General features: G+C 42.2%; 1 pseudogene; it reads left to right on the top strand.

The window, feature by feature from the left end:
• The first annotated feature begins 646 nt into the window (after positions 1–646).
• Positions 647–764, top strand: LOC126459624 (5S ribosomal RNA; annotated as a pseudogene).
• Positions 765–12,310: the final 11,546 nt, after the last annotated feature.

The following is a 12,310-nucleotide window of genomic DNA, read 5'->3' as shown; positions in this document are numbered from 1 at the left end:
AAATAAGATTAAAACTGCTGGAGTAATGAATGATCAATTGGAATCAGTTAATGAAATAGAGCTTGAAGATAACGTAGCACAGTAAATGACGTCTGTGTATCTGGAATTAAAGAATCTATTGTTAACACAAAACTTCTGAATACAAACCTTTATATTACATTTATATCATACAAGTGAAGGCCATTAACGCCAGATTTTTTGTGTTCCATCTTGTACGAAGTGATTGTCTTCATAAAATAATTTTCTTGTCGTTCTTATTGTTATGAGTTAACAAAATGTAATGGACACGTTCTGGGTCGATGCTGCAGCACTTCTCGAGTACAATTAAGCCTGTCCTGCTATAATTTCTTTCGTTTCCAGTTCTAATAGAGCGAAAGCAGAGGATTTCTTTCGTCGCTTTAAAGAGTTTGGGGAAGGCAAAGGCATTGTCCCTGCACCACGACAAACCGTTCTTGATGTTTTTTCCTGGGGCGCACATGTTCAAATATTTCGCATGTTCATCTTTGCGTTTAGAAGCTGATGAACGCCAGTTTCGGAACTTCTTTACGGGAGAAGGAATGGGATTTTCTTACTCTTCTTTTAAGATTATACTGTTTATCTTCTGACGAAAAATTTGATAAATATTTTCCTTCTTCGCTTCACTCGTGGCAACGGCCTTGCCGCAGTGGATACACCGGTTCCCATGAGATCACCGAAGTTAAGCGCTGTCGGGCGTGGTCGGCACTTGGATGGGTGACCATCCTGGCCGCCTTGCACTGTTGCCATTTTTCGGGGTGCACTCAGCCTCGTGATGCCAATTGAGGAGCTACTCGACCGATTAGTAGCGGCTTCGGTCAAGCGTACCACCATAACGACTGAGAGAGCGGTGTGCTGACCCCACGCCCCTCCTATCCGCATCCTCCCCTGAGGATGACACGGCTGTCGGATGGTCCCGGTAGGCCACTCGTAGCCCGAAGAGGGAGTGCTTGTTGTCTTCTCTTCACTCAGCCAACTTAACTACTACATTGCCATCTTCACTGTGGCATGTATCTATTAAACTAAATGCTCACGGCACCATAAAAGGCAGGGTCGGTTCTGTTCCACCCTCCAGGTTATTTGTGGCCTCTTTGGAAGGTTGAACGAATTTAATTACTCCCCCCCCCCCCCCCGCCCCCTATTACGTCAGGCTTGTATAAAGATACCAATTCTTGCTCGCTATTTTTTTAACAGGAAATTCTCAGTTCCATTTTTCTATGAATGAGGTGAATCCAACATCATGTGGACACTACTCCATCTCGTTTCAACATCTCGATGTAATGTTTTTTTCTAATTTTGCCACCAGACCACAGCGTTTTATACGTAAATCCTCCAGTTCTACGCTCTACGTGGATAGAATCATAAATATCAGATAATTCTTCACCGAGGAACTTGTTATCCAGTGTGTGCCTCAACGCTGTGTTTTTACAGTGCACTGCGGATAGCAGACGTTTGTGGTGTTGAAGAGCTTCCTTTATGTCCGCCCCTTGATCCATCACAGTTGTCACTTTGTTTAGTTCAGAGGAGATGTATCCACCTCAGACAGTTTTTCATGTAACTCTGTAAGAATATTTTCACTCCTTTTTGAAACGTCGGGAAACTTCGTTGCGTGGAGTACATTGTTTCTCAGCTCATAAATGACATCGAACTCTACCCGCCAGGGTAGCTGAGAGCGCTAGTACGCTGCTTCCTGGACTCGGGTAGGCGTGCTGGCCCCAGATCGACTCCACCCTGAGGATAAACGACATGGGCTGGTGTGCCGGCGGTTTTCCACATCCCACTAGGTGAATACTGGGGTGGTCCCCACATCTCGCCTCAGTTACACGACTCGCAGATATTTAAAACACGTTCACACTATTTCATGGTTTACACTAGACGCAAACAGCTGGGTTCTCTGATTCGATCCTGGGGGGTATGGGGTGGCGACAGGAAGGGCATCCAGCCACCCCTTTAAATTAACCATGCCAAATCCGTTGTAACCATGCTGACCCTGCGCAAACTGAGGGACAAAGGCACAAGCGGAAGAGGAACAAGAAGAAGAAGAAGAAGAAGAAGAAGAAGAAGAACCACCTTACATCGAAGTCTACAATATTAGTCGATGTGAAAGTCAGATAAAATATTTAGCGATAATTGTCAGTCCTAAAATCGCTCGTCGAACACACTTACTGGTAAACAGCTTTCTTTAACTATGGCAAGATCTCACTTCTCAGTCAGCAATATCTTGCATATGTCAAGGGACAGTTCTCAGGGAAGACAAAATCTCTTGTGCTCTCACCATCCTGAACTTGGCTCCAATATATATTACTCCTTTTGAAAGGCTAATAAACCCTCCCCCCCCCCCCCCCCCCCATCCCAACAATAATGAAAGGGCATAGATCCAACTCTCACAGCTGCACCCATTTGTCCCTAATTGTCTCTCTGTCGATGTTCGGTAGTGTTGTAGATGTAGAATGTGTGATACTTCGACCGATGTGTCTTTTCACGCTCATGGTGCTACCCTTGTGTGCAAGTAATGCTTTGCATCCCTCCCTTCATCACTGAACGTAATCCACAGGATCGCAAGTATCTCTTTCAGCCACCATCTGTAATCAAAAACAAACATCTATTTTGTCAAATACAGCTCGTATTATTTTCTCATATGTCTGTAACATAATGAAGCAATTCTTTCGTAAACTATAAGGCTACAAGAAGTAAAGCGGAAAATAATACGATTATTTTTCCTGTAATTTCCTAAATAGAAATTTGGTGGGCAGCCCTTCAGTACATTATAAATATAATTCAAATCTCGATGAAGTCGAAGCACATTTTCTAATTTCGTTCACGAAAAGGATTATCCATTTTATTTTACACGATTTTTTTCGTATTTTAAACAGCGACCTTCGTCCGTGACTGGGCTTTCCAACTTTATGTCGAACTCAGTTAATCTAAATTAGACTATGAGCGAAAGAAGTACATCAGTTTTTATAGTTTGTAATGTATACGTCCAAGTTTCTGGCCATCTAGCGTTACTCGTGTTTGCTAAAACTTTGAATGAAATGTAAATAAACTGGTTCTGAATTGCGTCGTGTTATCGTAATAAAAAGACAGCAGATAACGAAACGTTGTACTACATACCACAATTTTAGTAGTTCGTCAGAGCAGAAGGCATTCAAGCGAACTCGCGTCCGCAGCTCGTGGTCTCGCGGTCGCGTTCTCACTTCCCGAGCACGGGGTTCTGGGTTCGATTCCCGGCGGGGTCAGGGATTTTCACCTGCGTCGAGATGACTGGGTGTTTGTGTTGTCGTCATCATTTCATCATCATTCGTGAAAGTGACGAGATTGGACTGAGCAAAGGTTGAGAATTTGTACGGGCGCTGATAACGCGCGGTTTGAGCGCCCCACAAACCAATCATCATCATCAAGCGAACTCAAACTTTAATAGCCAGAGGCTCTTTTATAGACTTTCATTCAGTGGTGCTGATGACTCTTCAAAAAACATCTCATTCAGCAAAGTGCGTTATTAATTAATTCAACGTAAGTAATGAAGTGATAATTTAAATCATGCATTCAAAATATCTGTTAGATACTGATTTATTTCCACTATTATATACAGATCGTATCTTTCCTAGAAAGTCTTCAGCAGACGAAATGAACACTAGAAGTAACTACGAGGTCAAATGAAATTTAGTTTCACTAGCTTTTTCGGTCACAAACTGCGACAGTTAATAGCGTGGAATACAAAAGTTTTAATTCAGCATAGCGTCTTTGGTTCACTTGCTCACAAAGGATATCTGTTACGAGCTCGCGAAGTCCACATTCGCAATAACATTCGCAAATAAATTGGTTCAAATGGCTCTGAACACTATGGGACTTAACATCTATGGTCATCAGTCGCCTAGAACTTAGAACCACTTAAACCTAACTAACCTAAGGACATCACACAACACCCAGCCATCACGAGACAGAGAAAATCCCTGACCCCGCCGGGAATCGAACCCGGGAACCCGGGCGTGGGAAGCGAGAACGCTACCGCACGACCACGAGATGCGGGCAAATAAATTGAACGTTCTAATAATGTACTACAAGTGCTCGTAACTGTTCGTGAAGTGAAAGAGATATGAAAATAAATCTTAAGCACTCTTGTATGAAATGACTGTAAGAGCAAATTTCAGGAAAATTGGATAACATTATCGTGGCACTTCGTCCAGCGAACGACAAATGACAATAATTCCTAATTAATTAAACTAGGTGACCGGCTCTATTATTTAGATATAAGTTACAATATTTGAATATTTTTTATTTAGTTCTTAATGCTATTGTGTCGCATAAGGGGCAGTCAAATGAAAGCGAGACACAAGGAAAAAGTAAGTAAATTGTTAATACATTTATCCCACTGCGCGACAAGGTGGTCGGTGCGTTCACGCAAAAATGTTAGCGGTTGCCGAATAAACCATGATTGCACCCAGGTGTGCGCCTCTACGTCCGAAGCAAGTCGATGGTCACGAATGTCTTTATTCAGGCCTCCGAAAGTATGGAAACTGCATGGGGGGGGGGGGGGGGGATGGGACTGTATGGAGGATGTGTAAAGGTTTCTCAGGGAGACTTTTGCAGAGTCTTGTCAGTTTGTGGACTCTCCCACATTATTTCGACTACGCTGCAACCGCAAACTTACTTCCACGAAGGCATTGGCCCGCTTGCCTCAGTGGGATAAATGTATTAACAGTTATGGCCATTACTTTTGAAATAGTAAACAATTTACTTATTTTTTTCCACTTGTCTCATTTTCGTTTGACTGTCCCCTATAAATCATATATTCTATAGAGAAAATGGACGCTTGACTCTTGCATGAACTAAAATTTCACAAATAGTAAGTGTAGTTCAGCTTTTTTTGTCCTGTGACAGTGGGTATGCATAATCGAACAACATTGGTGGCAGATAAATGATTGCTTGATTAGTATGTTTCATATGTTTTGTTACATTGTTTGTGTAGCCGTTACCTCAGCAGTAATATTTCATTCTAGAGGAATCAGTTCTACATCAAAGCCGAAACAAACTGCAAGGTCACTCTTTTCCTCGAAGATGACAACCTACCACGTGTGCCACGTCTGCACTGGCAAGTTTAGTGCAAGAACACATTCACAAACTTTCATCGAGTTACGAATGCAGTAGCCGGTGTACCTTTCCAGGGACTGCCCGAGTATTGAAGTCATGCAGTCTTCCAGTAGGCTTCTACCAAGCACCAATGTGCTGACATAATGTTGTACTAGTCCTGCCACACTAGGACCTTGCTCGTAGCACTTAAAGAAACATGCCGTAGTGTCCCAGGCGGCATCCGATCAACATCTCTGGAGAAGCTGCACTATCTTGCTGGAACAGCACCCCTATACAAATGAGGTAGCACGGACGAGAGGCAGGTCCAAAGCCGTAACATTTTCAGCTCAAACCCTTTCCGGTCACAGCCAGCACAGCTGAGACTCAAATGAAGAAAGAGTTTTCTGTGAACAAATGAGATGCTCGTAGGACCAGTTAAGCAAGCATTAACCAGAGTGACTTGCCTGGAGCTAGCACTCTATAAACTGGCTGGCGGATGGAAGGAAGTCACGAGACCAAACGGAACACTGAGGCACAGAGCCGACTGAGAAGTGACGCCACAGCTGCGGCTACTCATTGGGGTGGACGGTGTGTGACTGCGATGTTGAACAGAGTAGCGGCCAATGGATAAGAGTGCTGTTCGCGCTTCGTGCCCAGCTGCGTCCACTGACGTCGACCTGGCCGACGCTACAGCTGCTCACTGCGGTCGAATACTCGTCAGGAACATATTAATTTTACGTTACTCCGTCTTAACGTATGAACAGCTATGGAAAGTGATGAAATAGTAACGAGGTAGCAGCGTTCCAAACCACTGCCCTGGAGCCAGGGAAGAAGTCCCACAACCATCTGCCCCAATGTATTAAACGCAGCACTGCTCATTGAATATCATCTGGACTTATCTCAGCACCGTCTTAAATTTTACCCCATTCCATGTCCTCAAGAGTCTTCAATATTTCATTTTAAAGCTCTAGTGTTTACTCCCGGATAAAAGTACAGAGGTGGGCGTGCAAGCTATTTTGTGTTAACTGAACGACCGATCCAACAATCCCCTAATGTTCTGTGAAGAAAATGTGAGGAATGGGAGGGATAACTGTCATGTTGGTACCGCACAAGCTGCATCATATACAACGGCCTGCCTTCAAATTACTGTGTGTGACAACGTATCTCTCAAGAAGTGTACATACTTGTGGCCTTTTATTGTCCCATTAATAACTAAGGGACAAATTTTGCGATTCTTGAAAAGCCCACGCGACACATTGACAAAACGACGTTGTGTATTCACTTCTCACTTTTCAACAGGCAAGTGGTGATATTGCGAAGATTGAACAGCTGTGCTTTGTAAATCATGCTCCCACTTTACAGTTTTCGTAGACGCGATTCGAAGAACTGCAACCGACCGAGTCATTGCTCGAAGGAGAGACAGAGTTAACGTTAGACGAAATCTAATAAAAAATTAAATTTGTGGTAAGGTCTTATGGGACCAAACTGCTGAGGTCATCGGTCCCTAAGCTTACGATCTACTAAATCTAACTTAAAATAACTTACGCTAAGGGCAACACACACACCCATTCCCGAGGGAAGACTCGAACCTTCGACGGAGGGAGCCGCGCGGACGAAATCTAATAAACGGCAGACAAATGACTGGGGGCTCTTAAATGAACTGCGATTGAACTCTCCTCTCTGCTATGGTGAATGGAGGAAACATCGACGTAAACTCTCCAAACTACGTATAACGATTCCTTACTTTAAACTACGTACGATGAGAATTTAACATTAATTATTTTCATTGCGTAGGTAAGACCATTATAAGCTGAACACTTTGTAGGAGGTCAAATAAATGTTTGATTTCATTTTAGATGAGCGCCAGGCTCCCTACAAGTTTACAATTTCAGGAAAGAAAGTCCAGGAGAGAATATACGTGTCTACCCCAAATGGTATCGCCGAAAATATGACCTTCCCTCAAATCTGAATGACTGAAAAACTCAAAATCAAATTAAATAAGTATTTGAAATGATTTAGTAGCCTCTGCTATGAATGAAAATTGCAAAATAACTTAATATTTAAATATGCCGCGTAATGGCGGCCAATTGTTGCTAGCCAGCGATAGCGTCTTATGGGCGTCGTAGTAGCTGAAAAATGCTAATTAATCTCTCTCTTCAAGTGAAACATTAAGATGAAGTGCTTGCATTATCGTGAAATAATAACATGGGCTATTTTTATCCATGTATTTTGAGCAATAATTCACATACACACCTTAACATCGTCTAGAAGAGAAAACAGTATCTGCAAGCGTTAAGCGCTACACACAATCTCCATATAACAAAGGAAGCTGAAGAAGATAGATTTGTTTTGTCCGTCTTATATATAGTTACACAAAGTTATAAATATTTCAATATATTTTTACTGCGATATTAATTATCAGCGATAAGGTCTTTTTCTCATCAGAGTATTTACGTTACATGGCTACGAAGTTACGGTTTTTCGTAAATATTAATTGTACAGTTCTTCACAAATGCCTTTTAAGTCTTGTTTGTTTTATTTTATTCACGTTTTTTATATGCATTGCACACGCACTGTCAGTAAAAATCGCCTAAGAGACACTACATACGCTTTGACTCATCTGCGTGTTTTGGAAGTGTTGTCACAGCGCGGAACTCAATCACGCACTCAATAGGCTGTCAGCGTATGAGAAAGCTAAACAGAACTGGAGACTAGCAAATGCAAAGCCGAGTGAAGAAACCTCTTGCCCACACTGTAATTGCAGCATCACAATTTAGAATCACGAAATAACGTCATTGTGAATATCAGCATTCACAAAACTGTAGTTTTCCGTCATAAAAAATTCACTGCCTATTCTACACGATACGGTTGCGTGAACACGTGGAAACAGTTTATGCTGTTAGAAAAAGCTTGTAATACCCATCGTAGTGTGCGCACTCAGCTGTCCTCAGCGCCACGCAGAAAATATTTGTGTGCAGAAATGCACATTGTCAGTACCGAGGTCAGTTTTCTGTGAGAAATAGCCACCTCACCCAGCACATCAAAGTGTTACCGTCTTTACTAATGCCCCTTCGTGTGACTCCGAAAGACCACGTGGTAGTGTCAACAGCAAAACTGCCAACTGATAACTTGACAATACCTGTTTATGTGCAGGCGATCTGCTAAGACCTTTAACATACTTCTATACTTGATGCCGCCCTAGATTAGCCGAGCGGTAGGCGCTGCAGTCATGGACTGTGCAGCTGGCCCCGGCGGAGGTTCGAGTCCTCCCTCGGGCATGGGCGTGTGTGTTTGTCCTTAGAATAATTTAGGTTAAGCAGTGTGTATGTGGTGTCTGGCGGTGACACCACAGTGTAAGCTTAGGGACTGATGACCTTAGCGGTTAAGTCCCATAAGATTTCATACACATTTGAACATTTTTTTTCTACACTTACTATGAGATTACAGAAATATTAATAAATTGAAGAGTTAATTAAACAAAAGCTCTACTTCATGATGTCATTCGATATCTCCACTGCAAGAATCCAACGAGAACTTCTCATACCGCGTCTTTTTTTGCTAGATGAAATATACGCCGGTATGAAACAACAGCTATGCAGTGATATACAGATAATAAAATTCGCGATTGAAACATAAGCAGACATGGAACTAAATTTCTTAGAAATCACCTTACATGGAATCAACAGCAAACATAATTCGGGATAGTATAGGAGACCTAAATCCACAAGTACAATCTTGCGTAACCAGTCCAGTCCACCACTGACAAACAAACACTCTAGTTTCACATACATACTTCACAGAGTTAACTCCGCTGGACAAAATGAACTTATCACTAGAACTAAACACAGTACACCAGAGAGCCAGAGAGAATTGTTGCAACACAGAAACAGTAATCAAACTAAGCAACAAAATAAAAAAAAGCGTATTAGGAAAGAACAAATCAAGGATACCGACAAGATTAAGAAATGCGCTTCAATTGTAAATGGTATTTCATCAGCATGACTAGTTTCCGAGGCCACTGTTCCATAATCGGTTACAATAAACCGTATGACGTATAACACTGGTTGATCCTCAGTTGTGGTTGTTAACCGAATCTGACTTTGGAAACCGAGGGTGAATTGCCGGCCACAACAGAGTTGCAGGAACACCAACATATGACTACCACAGAGAACACAGGAGAAAAAGGATCACTTTACAAGGAACACTGAATGCCACTTACTAATGCACAACAACAAAATGTTCACGAGGAGGGAAACAATCTGAAAAATAAGGCTTCAAGTATCATACCACACACACAGTACAGAAAATTTATAAATACTAACGACACTTTCACAGAGAAAATTACTGCTGGCGGCCGTTTTTGTGCTTATTTAAATCGTGAGTTGACGTTCAAGGTTAGCAAATTGAACACTAGGTGGTGGTGATTAAATATGCAAGAGTATTCTCGAAAATAATGAACGGTATAACTTTTTACTATTAAATGAGATACAAATTACAATTAATTTTATTTATTCTGACAAAATGATCGTTAAACAACGGCAACCTTCAGCAAGATGCATCTTCTTACAGCAAAATTATAGATAAACAGATGTCAACCTTTGGCCGTATTAATCACATAAAACCTTGGCATATCTAAGACAGGGGGTCACATTTTCGAAATTGTTGTTCCTGCTCTTCAAGCTGTACATAATTTCTTCACTCAGATACCCTAAGTATATCTGTCCTTTGCGTAAATATCTCTTCAAATCACTCGACCATTCTCTCTCATTTTTTCTAAACCGATCTTCCACTTTGTGGTGCTGCTCATTCATAACTTCATAGATTTTCGGCAAAACTTTCAAAATGCTGACTAAAGATACTTCGATAATCATCACGCTTTACTTCTTCTCTTGTTTCTGTAATCTTCACACCACTTTATACGTCCATCTTTCGTCAAAATCTATATGACAGCAGTCAAATCGTCTGCCACTGACTGAGTGGGATCAGATAACTTTGCTTGTCATCCTTTGGCAATTCCTTATGGAACATCTCTTCAACTTTTACCCTATATGGCACAGCTCTTTCTCCCCTCTCAATTTCTACTTCCACAATATCTTTCTCGTCCCTCGCCTCGTTTGGTTCCATTTCTGCACCCATGCGCGATGTACTATTTCGAATTTCGCTACAGCCTACGTAGTCCTCCCTCGCAAGTTCTACTTCTTCTGTTCGGGTCTTTGTCTCAGTCAGTTCCCAGTACGTTTGTTACTTTCCGTCCCTCCAAAATTTCTTCATCACTTTGCTCATCTCTTCTGCCTTTCCATGTTATTCTGCCCTCTTTGTGTTTACCGATTTTCTCCAGTCGCTATGACCTCTTCTTGTTAGTTTTTCCATTTGCTGTCGACCTCTTAGCATGACGGTACATATCTTTTATCGTTTGGTTCTCTGCTGCTCAAAGTGTTCCATCGTAATGCCTTTTTTATGTCCTCAGCCGCATGTTTTAATCCAACGACAAAGTGATGTCTAAAACGATTATTTCCGAAATTACTCCTGTAATTTCGTCTGGTTCCTGGTCATTGAAATCAATAAGATCGCCCAGACTCCTGAATTCCACTAACATTCGGCAATGTGTAATCCAGCTGCATCCTTCGTAAATTAAAAAGCTGAAAAAAAGCGCTAGAAATCGCATTTCGGCTCAAAATTCCAGGCATAGTCGCAATATGTCTAGCACATAATGGTTGCAGACCCTCAATAGGCCGCCGGCCGGGGTGGCCGAGTGGTTCTAGGCGCTACAATCTGCAACCGTGCGACCGCTATGGTCGCAGATTCGAATCATGCCTCGGGCATGGATGTGTGTGATGTCCTTAGGTTAGTTAGGTTTAAGTAGTTCTAAGTTCTAGGGGACTGATGACCTCAGAAGTTAAGTCCCATAGTGCTCAGAGCCATTTGAACCTCAATAGGCCACCTCCTAAAGAACATACGACCATCAGGGATATGCCGTCTGGGGGCTAGTAGATGTTATAATAATGGTTTCAACTTGGGACACATACAGAAACCTGTCCGCGAATGTGAGAATGTTCACTTGACCACTGATATAAGCATCGTAGCACAATTGACGCAGCACCTCTGACTGCTGTCTCAGTTCTCGCAAAGGACCATTCCGCCTATCGAAGTCCACAATTTGACCACTTTCAAACTCGCTCAGCTGGCTGCAGGAAGCAAGCTGCGCCTCTGTGGAATGGTTGCTTGCTTGCTTGCTTCACACCTTTGCACCGGACTGAGCACTCTGGCTGTGACTTTCCCTATTAAAGGTTGGACACAGATGGCGCTCTGGTTGTTACGCCTCTATTCCATCTGTTGGTGTACTAATTTTCTTTTCTGACAGTGTCTATCAACCATCCTTTATTATTCAAAATTCCTTGACACAGTTTGCGTGGCTCTCCCCGTCCGAGGTTCGTGTCCTTCCTCGGGCATGGGTGTATGTGTTGTCCTTAGCGTTAAGTTAGTTTAAGTAATGTGTAAGCTTAGGGACCGATGACCTCAGCAGTTTGGTCCCATAAGACCTTATCGAAAATTAATTTTTTTTTATTATTCAAAAACATCTGCTTCAGAATCCCCCCCCCCTCTCTCTCTCACACACACACACACACACACACACACACACACACACACACGTTCTTCCAAGGCACACAGACACACAACAAATGTTTCGCGAAGCAATCAAAATTAGTCCGCGCTGGACAGAAACAGAATGAGGAACAAGTGAGAGGTGACAAAACACACCGCTTCTTGACAAGTACGGCGGCATAAGTGTTTTCTCAAAGAACGTTTTTGTATAAAAGTCATCTGATAAGTTGTGGGAGTAAAGTATAAAAAGATGTTGGAAACAGTATATGTAATTACAACGGAAGAGAGTACAGTAAAGATGCACAACACAACGAGAAACTTAAGTGCAGCACATAGACAACTATTACTATAAAAAATTAGAAATTAATAGCCCGGCAAATAAATTCCTCCGACAACGTTGCAGGACACATGCTGTCAAACGATAAATAGGCATAAAAATAAGTCTACCTGCACCACTCTAATTCTACATTTAACGAATTTCCACACGAGCAATAAAAGTAATTTCATCCGACAGCCAGATAATAGAGTGCTGGCTCCAGGCAAGTCACTCCGCTTAACGCTTGCTTAACTGATCCTACGAGCATTCATTTGTTCACAGGAAACTCTTTCTTCATTTGAGTCT

This window comes from Schistocerca serialis, chromosome 2, assembly GCF_023864345.2.
Source record: "Schistocerca serialis cubense isolate TAMUIC-IGC-003099 chromosome 2, iqSchSeri2.2, whole genome shotgun sequence".
Lineage (NCBI taxonomy): Eukaryota > Metazoa > Arthropoda > Insecta > Orthoptera > Acrididae > Schistocerca > Schistocerca serialis.
The sequence above is the reverse complement of the archived record's forward strand: the minus strand, read 5'-3'. Positions and strand labels throughout refer to the sequence as shown.